The 17,077-nt window shown below is 45.8% G+C and overlaps 1 protein-coding gene across 1 annotated transcript in view; it reads left to right on the forward strand.

Annotated features, from left to right (window-relative positions):
* Emp2 (epithelial membrane protein 2) overlaps positions 1 to 17,077 on the forward strand; it is a 44,127-nt gene that overhangs the window by 1,415 nt on the left and 25,635 nt on the right. The gene's annotated exons all lie outside the window — the stretch shown is intronic.

The raw sequence follows: 17,077 nt of genomic DNA on the forward strand, positions 1-17,077 counted from the left end.
CCTCCCTCATTCCCACCAGGAGATACCTCAGTGGGCTGCAGAAAGTGCGGAGAGACCCTAAAGGGGTGTCTTAAAAGAGGTGTGGGTCCCCTCCAAGGTATGTGGGCAGATAGATGCCCAGCCCACAGCCTAGGGAGGCACTAGAGGTGGCCAGAAGGTGCCCAACCTGTTTTTCCTCCAAGGGGTTTTGGATCCTTACCACCCCCACCCCCACAGGAACTGAGGAGTCTGAGAGACAGAAAGAACAGGTCACACAGACCGGAGCCTTCTCTGTCCCTCAAATGCAGAAGCTGAGGCTGGCCTGCAATCTGGGCAAGGGTGTTTGCGTGGGAAGCTGGGGAGGGAGCCAGCAGGGAGGAGGAAGGGAAGGCAAGGCTGGGCAAAACAGTCCTAAGAAGACGTTAGCTTGGGTGGTGCTGCCCCACCTACAGGGGAGGCCCCCTCTCAAGCTGACACTGCCCCAAGGGAGAGTTTAATTGTAAATACAGAGCATGTCTATTTAGCAGCTTCCAAACGCACTCTGGAGCGTGTGTGCACACACATAGACACACACATGCACACTTAAACACTCACACATACACTCACACATCCTCCTTACAGGTATCTAGATTTCTTTCTCTCCCTTTGTCTTATCTTCATAGTAGGTACTAAGCACAGTGGGCCAATTTGTCAGTGTTTTTGTTTATGCGCAGGTACAGACCAATATTCTGCTGTCTGTGGTCTCCTCTCCTCTTCCCACAGCCTCCCTGCTCATCTGTAAGGCACAACTGGAAGGCAGTTCTTTGTCACAGTGAACTTAACTCCAAGGGACACTACAGGAAAGGAAGTATGTTGAGACAGAACTATATAAATACCTCTCCAGGCCACATGGGATGGCTTGAGGCTGACTAGGAAACCGGAGTCCAGTCACCTCCTGGGGGACAGCTAATTGTATACGTGTATGTTGCAATGTGTGGCTGACACCCATGTCCGCTGTCTGGTGGGGGATCTGACACACGTTTCAAAAGCTTAGGCAGGGCAGGTGCTTAAGGCAAGGGTGGCTCAAGTGGGGGGCTGGGCATTCGAGACCCAAATGCGGGCTTGGGTCCCTGTTCTGGCACTGGGGAGTGACACTCTCTTAGAAGAGTGATCCAAAGGTTGGCAGAGAGAGGCTGTGCAGGACCACGTGCTCCTATGTGCTAGAAAGAACAGGCGTCTGAGCCTGGGAAGGGATGGAGTACCTGTGAGAGGGTGGCAAGAGGAGGTACCCCCTCCTCACCCCATCACTGGTGAGGTGTTGTCTTGCTCCCTACAGGTGATGCCCTGAGAGTATGATTAGGTGGTATGGAGGCAGGCCTTTGGCAGACTCGGGGATTGAACACATCTGACTCTTGTTAGGGCCAGGCCCAGGAGGACTCTAAAAATATCAGAGGCAGGGTTGCCACCTAGCCAGAATGATGACTAGTAACCTGACACCCCAAGTGAGGCTGGTGGCTGTGACAGATGGTGATGACAACATAGGACCTCTGGATTCTAGAGTCACTTGGACTCCTCCAGGCTACCCAACCTGGGCAAGAGCTCTCTGCGTTCACTGGCATGGGCAAAAATTAGAGAATTTCTGAACGTAAAGAATTTAGAAAGCTCCATTATTTAGAGCTAGGCACAGACCTAGAGAGTTGTCATGAGTTGTCCAAGGCTGTACAGCAAACTGGCGGCCCGCTGAGGCCTCTCTGGGCAGAAATCAGGAAGTGTCAGTGGGGATCCAGCCTCCTGGGTTGAGGTACTTTTGTAGCATATGTTGTGTATCTAGTATTCTGGCAGAGGAGCATTTGAGCAAGACACTCTCAAGGAGTGGATCACTTTCCCTAGAGCATCTGGGGACTTTCAGACCCAGCTGCTGGGCTCTAGAGAAGCTGGCTCATCTTGGGGCAGGATATAGGGAGGAGGGAGGTTGGAAAGAAACCAAGTGAATGGTCCTTCTTCTTCCCAGCTGAGATACTTATTGCTTAATAAGCATCCATGAGATGCTGACCCGAGCTCCCGGGCCCTCATTTCCTTGGGGGGGGCAGGCATCTGCTCATGGGCACCATTCCTTTTTGTTTGTTTCTTTATTTGAGACAGGATTTCTCTGTAGCCCTGGGACATGATCTACAGACCAGACTGGCCTCAAGCTGGGAGATTTGCCTGCCTCTGTCTCCTGAGTGCTGGGGTTAAAGGTGTGCACCACCACTGCCCAGCATGGGTACTCCATTCCTGCCAGGCTTGACTGCACCAGCTTTTAGACATTTCCTAGGACTTTGGCTTCAGAGTTGAGTGAGGAGGAGTCACTGGTGTGATATTTGGTATTAATACTGTCCTCAGGAATCTGGGATGCAAAAGAGCTGTTGTGATGCACAGCTTGGTTCCTCACTGCAAACTGCTCAAACACTGAGACGATTTCTCTGTAGCATAGTCCCTCATGTAAGATTTTTCTTTCTTTTTTTTTTTTTCCTGGAGCTGAGGACCGAACCCAGGGCCTAGCGCTTGCTAGGCAAGCTCTCTACCACTGAGCTAAATCCTCAACCCAAGATTTTTCTTCCTTTTAAAAAATGTTATTGTTTATTTTGTGTGTATGTATGTATTGGCATGCACACATGCCATGGCGTACATGTGTGGAGGTCAGAGGTCAACTTGCAGAAGTCAGTTTTCTCCTTCCACCCCCTGCTCCTGGGATTGGACTCCGGGCTTTACCCACTGAGCCACCATGCTGGCTCTCAGTGCCCCCTTCTGAGGTGCTGCTGCAAACTCTGTTATGACCCTGTCTTTCTTGAAAATGAAAGAATTGTTAAACATTTCACTGAGTCAATACGGCATGAGATGATCTCGTTAATTCAAATTAACGAATTTTCCTCCAAATGTTATGCATTTCTGTTGGTGCCCAGGCTGATTCTAAAATAAAAAAGTCTATGGCCTGACATAAAAAGAAGAAAGATTAATTATGTATTTTCCTTGGTTGGCATTTGAAAAAAATTGCAAACAGCACATGAACCTATGGTTTCACAGATACTACCGTGTGGGATCAAATAAAATTACACTCTAAAACATTTTTTAATTAAAGTAATCAGTAAGCACAGGTGATCTTCAAGTTTGCCAAAAATCTTAGTAGCAGGGTAACTGCCTTTTAGGAAAGTGTTTTCTAATGGGGGCTGAAATGGATGCATTTTACACATATTTAATATAGCATTTGTATTAATTTTCTGAGAATTTGATACATGCATGCATTGTATTTTGATCATTTTACACTTTAAATAATTTATTATTATTATTATTATTATTATTATTATTATTAGAGAGAGAGAGAGAGAGAGAGAGTATGTGTGTGTGTGTGTGTGAAGGCACATGTCACCATATGCATGTGGCAGAGGAAAACTTTTAGGAGTTGGTTCTCTCTTTCATAGGTTCTGGGGATCACACACAAGTCAGGCTTGTTTTACGAGCACTTTTACCCCTTAGGGAACCATCTCACGGCTCCATTTCACACTTCACATTTTTATGTTGCTTATTTTTATTTTTGGAGACACTTTTGATGAGAGAACTAATCCACACACACCCAGGAGCTACCATATACTCTTCTCTTCAGCAAAGCCCCACACTCAGCTTCAGACAGGGACTGCCGACTTAGTGCCCAGCAGAGTCGCCTCATCTTCAGTGAGGGTCCCATGATCTTCACTGGTGCCTCTAGGGGTCAGAGGAGGTGATCTGTAGATGTCTGAGGAAGTATCTTGAGATGTTTGTGCTTTGCTTGATGAGATGTGAGGGAGACAGGCTTGTCCATGTCAGTCTTAGCAAATATTATTAAGCATCTGTCTGCTATGAGCAACCTGGAGGGGGAGTCCCTGTCTTCCAAGGTGATTATCATCTAGTCAGGGGGTGCTGAGTCCAAATGTACCTGCTCCAGGACTGCTGGGCTCCATTTCTGAGAAGCTTGGAGTATAGTGGGCAAGGGTTTCCTTAAGCCTATGGGACTGGGCATGGACTTGGAAGGAGGCACTTTAGTATTCTGCAGTAGCCACGGTTCTGGGGGAAGTAACTGTAATATCCTTCAGTCATTCTGCAGAATATTTTATAGCATTAAGAAGAACAAGGTTTGGGATGTTAAGTTGATTCATGGGGAAAGGTGCACTACCACTGGCCTGCATTATTAAATCTTTTGGTTTTTGTTTTGTTTTGTTTTTAAATTATTGGAATGTGGTAGTGATAGTTGGGTCAGAAAACAAACAAACAAACAAACAACAGAAAACAAAAACAGACTTGAGTTTAACCTCCAAGACTCATGATTTTTAAAAAAGTCCAAATGGAGTGTTCTTGCAATCCTAGTACTAGGCAGACAGAGATAGTAGATGCCTGGGGCTTGCTGGTGGGCCAGCATAGAGTACTGCTGAGTCCAGACTAGTGAAAGACTTGGAAAGAAGGAAGGAAGGAAGAGGAGAGAGAAGTAAAGTGCACTTGAGGTCCTCTGACCTTCACATGTACATGAACCACTTGCACTTGTACACCTATGAACACACACATGCAGATTATCAAAACTACATGTGAGGGACAATAAAATGGCTGACGGGGTCAAGCACTTACTGTGAAAGCCTGACACCCTGAATTGGATGCTCAGAACCCACAGTTGAAGGAGAGAACCAACCCTGAAAGTTGACTTCTGACCTCCTCATGTATGCTGTGGCATGCATATACCCACCTCACCACATATACATACACACACATGAAGAAAATAACAAAAAAACTTTATATCAAAATGTATTATTTGTATAAAAATAAACAATAATCTCATCACATGTTCTGTGTCCCCAAATGAATTGTGTTCATTTAAGGAACAGTGGCCAGAGGATGCATCAGATAGATTAACATGATTGCCACTGATGAAAGGGGAGGCAAGGAACTGGTATAGCCTGAATGAGTGAAGGACTTCCCAGCTCATCTATAACAGGGAGTGAATGCATGAGTTACCTCTGTGTCTGAACTGCAGTAACAATGTGTTTGTCTTTCCTTCATTGGGGAAGCCGTGGGGTTTCAAAGGTGTGAGGGTGGGGGCTTCACAGGGTGCTCATGGCTCTGGAGCATCAGCTGAACCACAGGTAGTCACAGTCATCCAGGAACAAGATGGTGAGCTGAGGCGTCATGAGCCCTGTGGCCATCTCTGTGGAATGGCGCATAGTGGATGCCCAATGCATAAAGTAAGTTCTGTTCTGGGTTCTATGGATTATGCTAGCAGTGGTTCAGAGAAGACCACCTACTATGGTCATAGGTGGTCATCCAAGCAGGTGATAGCATCAGGACTGGGTATCCAGGGCTTGGCAGAGAACTCAAGCAGATCGGTGAAGACCTGAGTCTTAACTATGCATTAGCTTGACATTACTTAGGGCAGGAGAAAATGGCCCTACTTAGCAGTGTTATCAGCAGTAATGACAGTAATTACCATTGCTGCCTTTCGAGCAGTTTGCTGGCCACGTGCAGTACCTCCCTGCACTCATTTAAAGGTAGAAACTGTTATTATCTCTGCTCTCAGAGATGAATGCGTCTGTTAAGGAACATGCTCCAATCTCACAGCTTGCAAGTTAGGATCTGCTTTTGGAACTCCTGGGCATCATTAGACACACCGATCCCCCTTTGTTCTTGTCAAAACTCAACATATGCTTTCTCTTCTTGAAATAATCATGGTCTTTTGGGTCCAGAATGTTCTTTTGCTCCAGAAGTCCTGATGGGTTTCCTGAATATTGAATATGCTTCCTCCAAAATTGATGGTCTCAATCCTCCAAGGCCCTCTAAGACAAGATGACATGAGTCACCTCTTTCCTCTGCTCCTTAGTGTACTCTATGGGTGAAAATGTGTGTGAGTTCATGTTGGAAGTATACAAGAGGCCAGAAGATAGCCTCTGCTATTGCTGCTTCTCTGTTTTCCACCATGGTTTTGAGGCAGGGTTTCTCACTGGCTTTGAAGCAGGGTCTCTCACTGGTTTTGAAGCAGGATCTCTAAATGGATTGGAACCTTCCAAGGAGGCTGGGCTGGATGGCCAGAGAGCTCCAGGGACCCACCTGTTTCTGCCTTTCCAACACTGGGATTACATGCATGCACCAGTATTTGAGGCTTTTTAAAACAAATAAAAAATAAAAACAAAAAACAAAAAACCTCACAAATTCTGGGGATTGAACACCGGTCCTCCTATGCAAAGCAACCAACTAAGTCATTTACCAGCCTCTCCTTCATATATGTCTGAATACTTTAACGTCATTAGATGATATGCTCTGGGCACCATCTTGGCCCAGGTCTTTTTCATTGATAATCCAAATTCTTTGACCATTGTCTCCTCAGCCACTATGGCCCTGAAATCCACTTTCCATATTCATCCAGAAGGATCAGACAGCAGCCAAACTAGCTAGGTGCCTCTCACCTGCCGTACTTAAAGACTCTTCAGTGGTTTCAATTGCTCCTAAAATAGAGAGAAAAAAATCATCTCAGGCTTTGCATGATCTGGTGCCAAGGTCCTTGGCTGGCTGCCCATCAGAACCGCCCAAGGAGTCGTGATAAAATACAATTCCCAGTCCCCACCTGGAGAGAATGACATCAGCCTCCAAGGAGGGTGGGGCCATTCATAGGTAGTTTTTCAGGTCCCCCAAGTGTGGCAGGGCACAGAACTGCTTCCCTCCCCAAACTCATCAACTTTATTGTCACTCTGCCCTTGACCTTCTTCTTGCTCTGGCCATCTGGCCTCATCTAGTTCCTCTGACTCTTTTTTGGTGATGCTGGGGATCAAACCCTGTGCTCCTCAATGCTAGAGCTACGTCCCCAGATCTGTTTTTGCTTTTTAAAAAATTGACACTGGTTCTAAGTTGTCCAGGCTGGTTTTTAACTTCCTGAGCTGAGATTATAGGCTCCAACTCTTAAGTTGTCCTGTATTGGTGAAATTATTAAGGCTACTCCACGTAGTTAAAAGGGAGGTTTATTTAGTAGCGTAACTTACAAATGAATGGATAGTTAGGTTGCAGGGTCTGGGAAAGGTGTGTCGCAGTCCGGTGGTGTTCTCTGGACCTCCAGCGTCCAAGGTCCAGGAACCAAGAGAGCCCCCGCATCCAGAACTCAGGTCTTTAGCGTCCTCTCTCAGCCCCTGCCTTGTAGGTGTGACCATTACCAAAGCCTCATTGGGGGTTGGAACTTCCAGGTCAAAGTCCTGTGGTGTCTGGAATTCAACTATAGATCAGGCTGACCTCAAACTCCAATGTTGCTGAAGATGGCCCTGAACTTATCATCTTCCTGTCTCCACCTCTGGAGTCTAGGATGACAAGCATGTACCACCATTCCTGGAATATGCTAATGAGGCAAGGACTGTACCACTGAGCCATATCACTAGACCCTATAGGTCCCTGCAGGCTCTCCAACTCTTTTTGCTTGTTTGTTTTGGCTTCATTTTTGTTTGTTTTTGTTTTTGAGAAAGGGTTCCTCAGTGTAGCCTTGACTGTCCTGGGACTCTCTCTTTAGACCAGGCTGGCCTCCAACTCAAAGATCCGCCTGCATCAGCCTCTTGAATGCTGGGAATAAAGGTGTGTGCCAGCACCACCAGGCTTCAACTCTTTTCTTGTTTCTTTTATAACATAATTCTTTGTTGATTATTTGGGAATTGCACATCATGCACCCCAATCCTGCTCATCTGCCAGTCCCTCTATATTTGCTCCTCACTCCTGGCATCATCCCCTTCCAAAAGAACTCCCCCAAATTAACTAAAAATGCAACAAAACAAACAAAAACACCACAATCCTCCTTTCCTGCCTTTCCAGTACTTCTTCATTCATCCTAGTGACATTGGGAGTAGCAGTGTGTCCCAAAGTATAGCCTCTTGTGCAATCGGCCCTCCCACAAGTCTTGATCCCCTCTTCCCATTGCTTCTACTGTTTGCTTTTCTTCCCTTCCTCTCTGTGAGCAGTGTGTTCTCCTTCAGAGGCACACCTTCTCCCCAGGTCAGTTCAGACCCATTCCTTTGTGGTCACTTTCAGGGACATTGCTTTAAGAGTGGCCAGGGATGACAAGCACAGGGACCTTGTCTGTCCAGCCTGTTCAGGTCCCTGGGGAGGAGTCTCAGAAGACAGGCTCTGTGAGCTGGGAGAACAGGAAGTAGGAAGCTGCCAGTTGCAGGGAGGGGAGGGGAGGCAGGAGCAGGGGATGGCTGGGAAGACCTAAGGGATGATAGCCAGGGTCAGGGCTGTGCCTCACAGTTTCCCTGCCATCCACCCACCCTCTGGGGAACTGTCATTCCCTGTCCCAGGTCCATCCTCTACAAACTGCTGTGGGACACAGGAGTAAGGCCCAGGCACTGGGTCTCAGAGCAGGACAAACTTCCAGGGCTTCTCACCTCTGGATCCCCCTGCAGGGTTGGCAAAGGTGGATCTTCAGGAAGCCCACCCTTCTCCCTCACTTCCTGTCAGTTTTCATCAAAAAGCCAGCAGAAAAATCTCACAGGCTGCCTCCATGGCCTCAATCTCTGCTGCCTCTCAGGGACTGCCTTGCGGAAATGCCACTTGCCTCCAGCCCTTCATTCTGCTGGAGTCCAGGCCCACTTAGCTTAGCAGATGCAATCTGCACAGGTTGCTCGGTGACAGAGTTGATTGGAGAGAACGGAGGTGAAGGAAGCCCAGATAAAGAGCTTGCCTCCCCTGACAGTGTTAATGATATGGTGTGCCCCATCCTATCTGTGGGTCTTGGTATTAGAAACATAAACCAAGCCAAGCCTGGTGGTACCAACTTGTAATTCTAGCTGTTAAGAGGCTGAGGCAAGGAGGATGGCAAGTTCAAGGCCAGTCTGGGCTACAGAGAAAATTCCTGGCCAGCCTGGGCGATGTAGTAAAACAGTGAGAAGAGTTATGGATACAGTTCAGCAGACACGGACCTGCTTAGCAAGGGAAGGCCCGGAATTCCACCCTCCGCATTGCACAAAGAAACCATTTCCTCTCCCAGAAGACAGCATTCCTTCCTTGAGTCTCAAGAGACAACTATGCCTAGAAAGTGAGATTTGTTTTGTATATGGCGTATTGAAATGTATTCTGTTTATTTTTGTACACACATTCTAAACTCAACCTCAGTTCACAATATTAAAGTATTACTGCGTAAGGGCCAGTGAGATGGCCAAGTGGGGTAAAGGCACTTGCTGAGCAAGCTTGGTGACCTGAGTTCAATCCTGGATCCTATGTAAAAGTGGAAGAAGAGGACTGATTCCATGAAGTTGTTCTCTGAGCTCCACACGTGTGCTGTGGTGTGCACACACATACATGATAATTAATGTAATAAACTTTTTAAGTATCAACAGAGGACAACCTGTAGAATCAGTTTTCTCCTTCAGTGCGCAGCTCCTAGGGACCAAACTCAGTTCTTTAGGCTTGGTGGCAGCACCCACCTGCCATGCCATCTCTCTGGCTCCAGCCTGGCTTTTCTCTAACTCTTATTGGCTCACATATTGGTGGGGTCCAGGCCTTGCTGTTTGCTGAGTCTTTCTCTTTGTGATTTCACTTCTGTAGGAGAGGTGGGGTTCAGGGTCCAACTTTGTTCTTCTTATCTATGAACTGCATGTGGAAATGACTCCCAGGAGACTCCAGTTTCAACACTGTCCTTAGGGCTTCCATCCTTCATTTGCCTTTTGTTTTTTTTTTATTTTCCTGACAGACACAGGAGAAGCCCACATATAGTCCTGGCAGGCATCAGTATGGGAATAAAAAACAATCCTTGATGTCAGGCATGGTGGCTTAAACCTGTAAACTTAACCTTGGGAGGCTGAAACAGAGGGCTTACCACAAATGTGAGTAGTGGAAACCTGCCTAGACTATGTAACAAGACTCTAGCTCAAGAAAAAAGAAAGAAAGAAAAGAAGACCTTTGAGCCAACTGTAGTGGTGAGAGCCTATAATCTCATCATTTGGGAGGCTAAGGCAGGATTGTGAGTTTAAGGCCAGCTGTCTCAGAATAAAATAACATTCTGTCTTAAGATGAAATAATGGTGATGGTGAACTAAGACCCTTGCTTGCTGTGTGAATGGGTCTAGCCTGTGGTTCTCCAGATGGAGCCCATCCCTTGCTCTGTGCCTCATCTTTGTCCTCACAGGAACTCAGAACTCAGACCCCCAGGGCCCCATCCTGCTGGAGGCTGGCCTGAACCTCCATTGCTGCTCTTCCCTCACGGCTTATTTGTGGACTGGTGTTGGTGCTCTTTCTGGAGCCCCACCTCACTCCCCATCCCATCCTGTGCATCTTCACTGCCTGTGCAGGCATGGGTTGAGGGTGTTTGAATGTACTCCAGGGTGTGTCTCAGCAGCGGGCCCTGGGCTTCTTAGAGCAGTGCCTTCCTTTACTGTGAGGTTGCCTCATGGGAAGAAGAGGGCTCCTGACGAAGTGCTGTGTATGAAGCCCTGGAGAGCCGTCAATGACCAGACAGACAAACGGATGTGAGTGTCACCTTTAGGGAGCTCCTGGGCCAGAGAGACAGGACCAGGAGAAACAGATCTAGATGAAAAAGGAAATAGCAATGGATGTTTACTTTTAGTGATATTAGGATGGAGGTATGGAGACAAGGCATCACTCTGCAGCCTAGGCTAGCCTTGAACTCACAGGAGTCCCCCTAACAGCTTTCTGCTGGGTGATTTGAAGAATCGCTTTGGACACAGGGCTTGAGATTTCAACAAGCCTCTCAGAGGGGAGCCCAAGCTTAAAAATATGAATTATATCTCGAATTTCCCACTTAATATTTTCAAGCTGTGGTTGGTTGATGGGGTAGTTGCAAGTGCACGTGGAATTATGAGTAAGGGTGGGTCTACTGTATGTATATGTGGAAAGAGAGAGATGGAGATTTACTTTAAGGATCTGGCTCACAATGGTTAGGACCTGCATGTAAGTCTGCAGGGTGAGGCGGCAGCAGGCAGGATACCCAGGGATGAACCTGTGCCTTTGCTGTCCAATTCTGAGAGCTCTTTGATGGCAGATGCCCTGCTTTCTTGGAGGAGGTCAGCCTTTTGGGCTACTCAGGCCTTCAGCTGATTGGACAAGACCCACACACATCAGGAAAGGCCATCCATTTGCTCCAAAGCCCATGGATTCCAACATGATGGGTCTCATCCCCGCAACACCCAGCCAGACTGACCCACAGCAGTCTTTGGTTCAAGACTGGCTTGAGTAGCTTAGTGAGACCCTACCTCAAAATTTTTTAGGGGAGGGAGGTTGAGGGTGTAATTCAGTGGTAGAGTGCTTGCCTAGCATGCATAGGGTCAGTTCTGTCCCCAGAACCACAAAATAACATCAGAAACTGAATTCCCACTGACTACTTAATTGCTTTGATTACATTTACTTATTTATGTGTATGGATGTTTGCCAAGGTGCACGTGTGAAGGTCAGAGAAGAATTTGTAAGAGTCACTCTTCTCCACCCCCTGTGTAGGTTCTGAGGATTGAACTAGAATGGTCAGGCATGGGGCCAGTGTCCTCACCCACTGAGCCCTTTCGCCAGCCTCCCACCTTCAGTGGGACCATGTACATGGATGGCATTAATAAAGCAAAATCCCTTTTCAATTCCCCTTCGACCCCTTCAAGAAGAAATACTGGCTCTTTGCTAACACAGAGAACTAGGTGGCCTTGCGCCTGGAGCCTTCAACAGTGGGGGCTTGGGGCCAGATGCCCACAGGTGGCCTGCTTCCAGGTAATGTTGCCAGCACATGCTGTTGGTGGTGGCTGAGGCTGACTCTCCAGTGACCTGACACTTCTTCCAAGGCTACAGGTTTAAAAGTGAGCAAATGACTGTTCATTAAGCAGTGCTCAGACAACAGGGATGCCAGCTGGGGTAGTTCCTAAACATCCTTATTATCCAACAGCGCCCTGTTTCTCTTCCTCCTAGAGACAGCTCAAGGGGTTTATGTCTACTGGTGACTGCCCTGCAAGAGTGGTGGTGGATGGCTGGAGAAAACGTTGGCAGTGGGGAAGAAGGGAGATGGGGTGGGGTTCGGAAGGAAGATTCTCAGGAGTCTAGGTCAAAGGGAATGTGTACCCCTTGTTTGGTGATGAGCACAGGCCCATAGCACCTCACTGTACCAGGTGTCAAAACACTTTCGTTATCCTCCAGCCTCAGGAGGTGTGGGTACTCATGCCATCCCCACTATCCCGAATGGGGAAACTAAGGCACAGTGACTGCGCAGCTAGACCCATCCAGTCTGCTTGGCTTCAGCCTTTGGCTTTTTTGTTTTTGTTTTTGTTTTAAAAGACAGGTCTCCTGTAGCCCCGACTGGCATCAAACTTGCTATATAACCAAGGATGGCCTTGAGTTCTTGATCCTTCTGCCTCCCTGCCTCCCCTTTCCAAGTATTGGGTTCACAGACATGTGCCACTATGCCCAGTTGTATGTGGTGTTGAGGATCAAACCCAGAGCTTTGTGCATGTTAGGCAAGCATTCTTCCTCCTGAGCCACATCCCAAGGCCAGCCTGTGTTTTGCCAAAATTACTTCCTGCTCCTAATCTGCTTTCTGGCCCTGTCTTCTGTTAACTTACTAGTCAGTCGGATGGGACCTTGGTTTCCTGGATGAGTTTCCTAATATTCCATCTACAGAAGCGACAGCTCTTGTCCCATCTGAAAGAGAAAGTGGCCATTAAATGGAGTTCATCTGGGATTACTTCCAAGTCACTAATTCAGAATGCTCTAGAAAGAAAAGAATATTGCTAATGGGTACACGGACTGGGAGCATCCTGAATCTGACACCTTCCTCACCCCTAGTAACCCATTCTCAGTCAGCCCCCCAACACACAAACACATTGTGTGCTATAAGCACCCTCTCTGGACTGCCTGGTGGATTTACTGAGTAGTGTTAATTACAGGGAGCCCCCTTGGATGATCACAGCCAGGGATGAGCTCTGTCATTGTCTGGGGCAGGAAGCTGTCCCTGGTGGGATAACAGGAATTAGCTGTTCTGCACAGACTCACGAGCATTCGACAAGTATTGCATGTAAGGTCATCTGGCTGCAATACTTGTCATCCTGGGTTTCTGGGGATCCCCTTCCTCCTCGTGTTCCATGCTACCCCTCGAAGCTTCACCTGTATTAGAAAGGACATTCTTCCTTGATGGAGGAAGGCTGACCTTCACTCAAGAGTGTAGAGTAGCCATACTCCCTGCTAGAACCTACACATAAGCTTAACAAGTATTTGCTGAGCAACCTTGACACTGGGGGAGATGAGAAGTGGTTTCTGTTCTTGAGGAACTCTGACTATAATAAAGCGGTGTTGTCTCTGTTGTATTGGTCAGTCCTTGCTGTATTAAAAGATTCCTGGAATTTACAGCTTCAACAGAACATGGCTTCGGTTTATGATTCTCCAGGTGGCCACTTTGGGCTGTGTTCAGCTGGTCTCTTGGGAGGGGAAAAGCTAGGGGGCAGTTTCTGAGTCTCTGTGTTCAGAGAGAGCCTGGGTAGTCTTTTCTGGAATAGCCTGTCTGTGAACCAGCCAGTCTGGTCTTGTTCATGTGGTCTCTGCACAGAGGGCAAGGAGTGGGGACATGTGCACCTCTGAAAGCTGTCTGTCAGGACTGGGGCAGCATCCTTTCTGGCACCTTTTGTTGATATAACAAGTCACACAGTCAGTGGGGTTCAGTGGTGGGAAAGATCCCACCCGTCTCAGCTACTTTTGCGTTCCTGACAGAAACAACCTAAGGAAGGTCTGGCTCATGATGTCAGAGCAATTTCAACCTGGGCAATGGGAAGGGCATGGCGGGAGGAGTCTGTGGCGGACAGGAAGCAGACAGAGTGGAGGAACCAGGGGCCAGGCTCTCACCTTTGAAGGGCCACCCTTTGTTACCTACTTCTAGCGAGACCCACCTCCTAAAGACCCCACAGCTTGGGACAGCGAGGTGACACAGTGGGTAAAGGTGCTTGCCACCAAGCCTGGTGACCTCAGTTTGATCCCCAGTCCCCACACAATGGAAGGAGAGGACTGACTCCAAAGTTGTTCTCTAATTTCCACACATGCACTGTGGTGCATGCACACACCACACACACACACTAAATAAACAAACAAATGAATGAATAAATAAATAAATGAACACACCTCCCCCACAGCTCACCTAAACAATGTCCCTAGCTCAAGACCAAACATTCGCAACATGGGCTTGTGAGAGCCATTTTAATAAAATCAGTAGTGCTACTTTTTCATTGGGGCAGGGTCATTTGATCATCCCATTTTCATCTTCTGAGTGCTGGGATTCGAGGGGTGTCACCCCATCCAGTTATACAGTACTGGGGTTAAACCCAGAGCTCTGTGCACTACTAAGAAGCATTCCAGCAGCCAGGCTGGAGCCCCAACACACTTCCAGTGTCCTGAAATGTGATTTGTTTATCTAATTATTCTTTATCAATAAAAACTTGGGAGTCAGATATTGGGGTAAGAACCTGATTGGTCAGAGAAGCAGAAGAGGAGTGACCCATGACCCCCTCCCTCTCTTGTGCCTCTATCCAAAAGGGCTGAGACCCTCTCTAAGTCCTGCCCTACTACTTCTAGTCTCTCTATCTGTCCTCAGTCCTCCAAAACCTCTGTGGTTAATTTTGGTCAGCTAATAGCTAGCTGTGCCCTCTGATTCAAAACAAACTTTATTGGCAGTCTTGGAAACATTAGAATGCAATAAAAATATCACAAAATGTTTCCAATTTTTTGTCTAAATAAAAACAGAAGGTTTTAACTCTGACACAGAAAAACTATATACAAGAAGAACAATTATCAGGTAAGAATTACATTCACAATGTCGAGTCCATTTGCATTTGGCAAATTCAGAGAAAACACCGTTATCTGTCCTGTCTTGGTGAGTCTAAAGTTTTGTGCCTACTTCACTTTCTAACCTAACTTGTATTGCCAACCACAAACTATTTTTTATACCTCAAACATTTTCTTAGATAAACAATTTAAACTTTTATGTCTCTTAACCTTATACACATTACACCTCTTTTGTGAGTTTCTTTTTTGAATTTGGTAACAAGGAAAGCTATAACTATAACTATCCAGTCTTCAGTCTCCATCACAGACCCAGGAAGGATAAAATATTACCCGAGTAAACAGGAAGTGCAGAGAAGACAACTTCTAAAAGTATAGAAATGACAGAAACAGCTGGCTGCCTGGACAGTCACCCAAGTTCCTCTGTAATGTTGGCGCATCCATCTTTGGCCTGCAGGTCTAGAATATCTGAGAGGCTTCTCTGTGGAGCAGGAATTTTGAAGGACTGTCTTACCTTGTCTTAGCAACATTTGGCAGTTACTTTCTTTTGTGCCCTGCTTGTCCAATTTGGACAGCATACTGTCAGCAGTTGAGGCTGGGGCAGTTTCTTGCCCAGTGGCTTTTAACTTTTGCCACACAGAAAGCAAGCTCCATGTGGAGGGTCTTCTATGCTCATCATCTCATCTGAAGTAGATTGGTGCTGCCAGGAGCAGATGTATCTCATGATTATGAAAAGTCTTGTGTTATTAAACATCTTAAATGCCATATTCTGTAGATTTTTGAAGTGTTTGAAGACCATCTGTCTATCTAAAATGTATCTGTTTGATGTTAAAAACTTACCTCACATGATTACAAGTTTGATTGTAATAGGTGACTAACTATGAACCTGCATTTCTTTGTTATCCTAACTAGTTTGTAATAACTTTCAAGGACTAGAAATTTACATTTCATTGTTGAATGAGCTGCATAGGTACAATACCTTAAAAGAGAGCAAAGTGTATATACAGTATGTTCTAACAAAAATAACTTTAAATTTGTATCAATATACAAAAATATCTGGGCTGGAGAGATGGCTCAGAGGTTAAGAGTCCAACTGCTCTTCCAAAGGTCCTGACAATTCCCAGCACCCACATGGTAGCTCACAACCATCTGTAATGAGATCTGGCGCCCTCTTCTGTGTACATAATAAATAAATAAATAAATAAATAAATAAATAAATAAATAAATCTTTTAAAAGAAGATTTTTTTTTTAAAAATCTTAAACAAGAGTAGAAATGTATATATAGTATAACAAAAATAACCTTAAATTTGTATCAATATATAAAAATCCATACCATTATGAAATATTTAAAACTAGTATTTGCATTTTTAGTTTAAAAGTAGATTCAATAATCTACCCTTTTATCCTATCATTTCTATATCCCCCCTTTTTCTTTTCAGAATGAGATCCCTGAATCTAATCTCCTTTGTTCAGCTTTTTTCCTGACCAATACCAATAACAACTTGTAACCAACCCCCCTAAATGATGATAAATATCCATAACCCATTGAGTGACCAAAACCCACTCACCCTACCTCTTGAGAATGTGGGTGTTGTGTTCTCTAGATTGCTTCCTGCTGTCTCGGGGGTGATGGCATCTCTAGGGGATCCTGAGAAAATTGAGATAATGGTCAAGTCCTGGGAGAGCTCTGTATCATTCGTTGCCAGTCTCTGTGTAACGGGAGAATACAGGGCTTATCTGAAGTCCTGGCTGGAGTAGTCTGTGAGGCTGAACCATTTCAGCTAGCCACCTTGAAATTTTCCTGAGCAGTTTGTAGTATGGAAGATGATCTTTGGGTGGTGTTTGTCAGTTTAGTGGTGTTACCACAATCCATGTGGAATTGTTGTTGTGGAGCCCCACCATCCTTTTGGAGACTTAGGAATGGTCATGGTTCACTGTAGAAACTTAAATATTTTAAATGTCATATGGAGCAGATCTCAGAGTGGTTAAAGGACCACAATTTATTAAGTACATCCAGAGTACACAAACTTAATTCATAGTTACCTGATAAAGATTGAAGCTCAAATCATGTAAAGGAAGCTAGGTTAAGCCTTTTTCTAGAATCAGTACTCTATATGACCATTAATATCAAAACAGAAAGTATATATATATTAATCTTATAAATTTTGAGATGATATTTATACCTTAAGAAAAATTTTAAAGAGTCAAATTAAAACCAAAGGATTTTGAGATCAATGGCAATAGAATAGTCCCTCTGCATTCCTGTAGGAGAATGTGTAGAAAGTAAAATAAGGGTTGGGGATTTAGCTCAGTGGTAGAGTGCTTGCCTAGCAAGCAAACA

Source organism: Onychomys torridus, chromosome 8 (assembly GCF_903995425.1).
Source record: "Onychomys torridus chromosome 8, mOncTor1.1, whole genome shotgun sequence".
In the NCBI taxonomy this organism is placed as follows: Eukaryota; Metazoa; Chordata; class Mammalia; order Rodentia; family Cricetidae; genus Onychomys; species Onychomys torridus.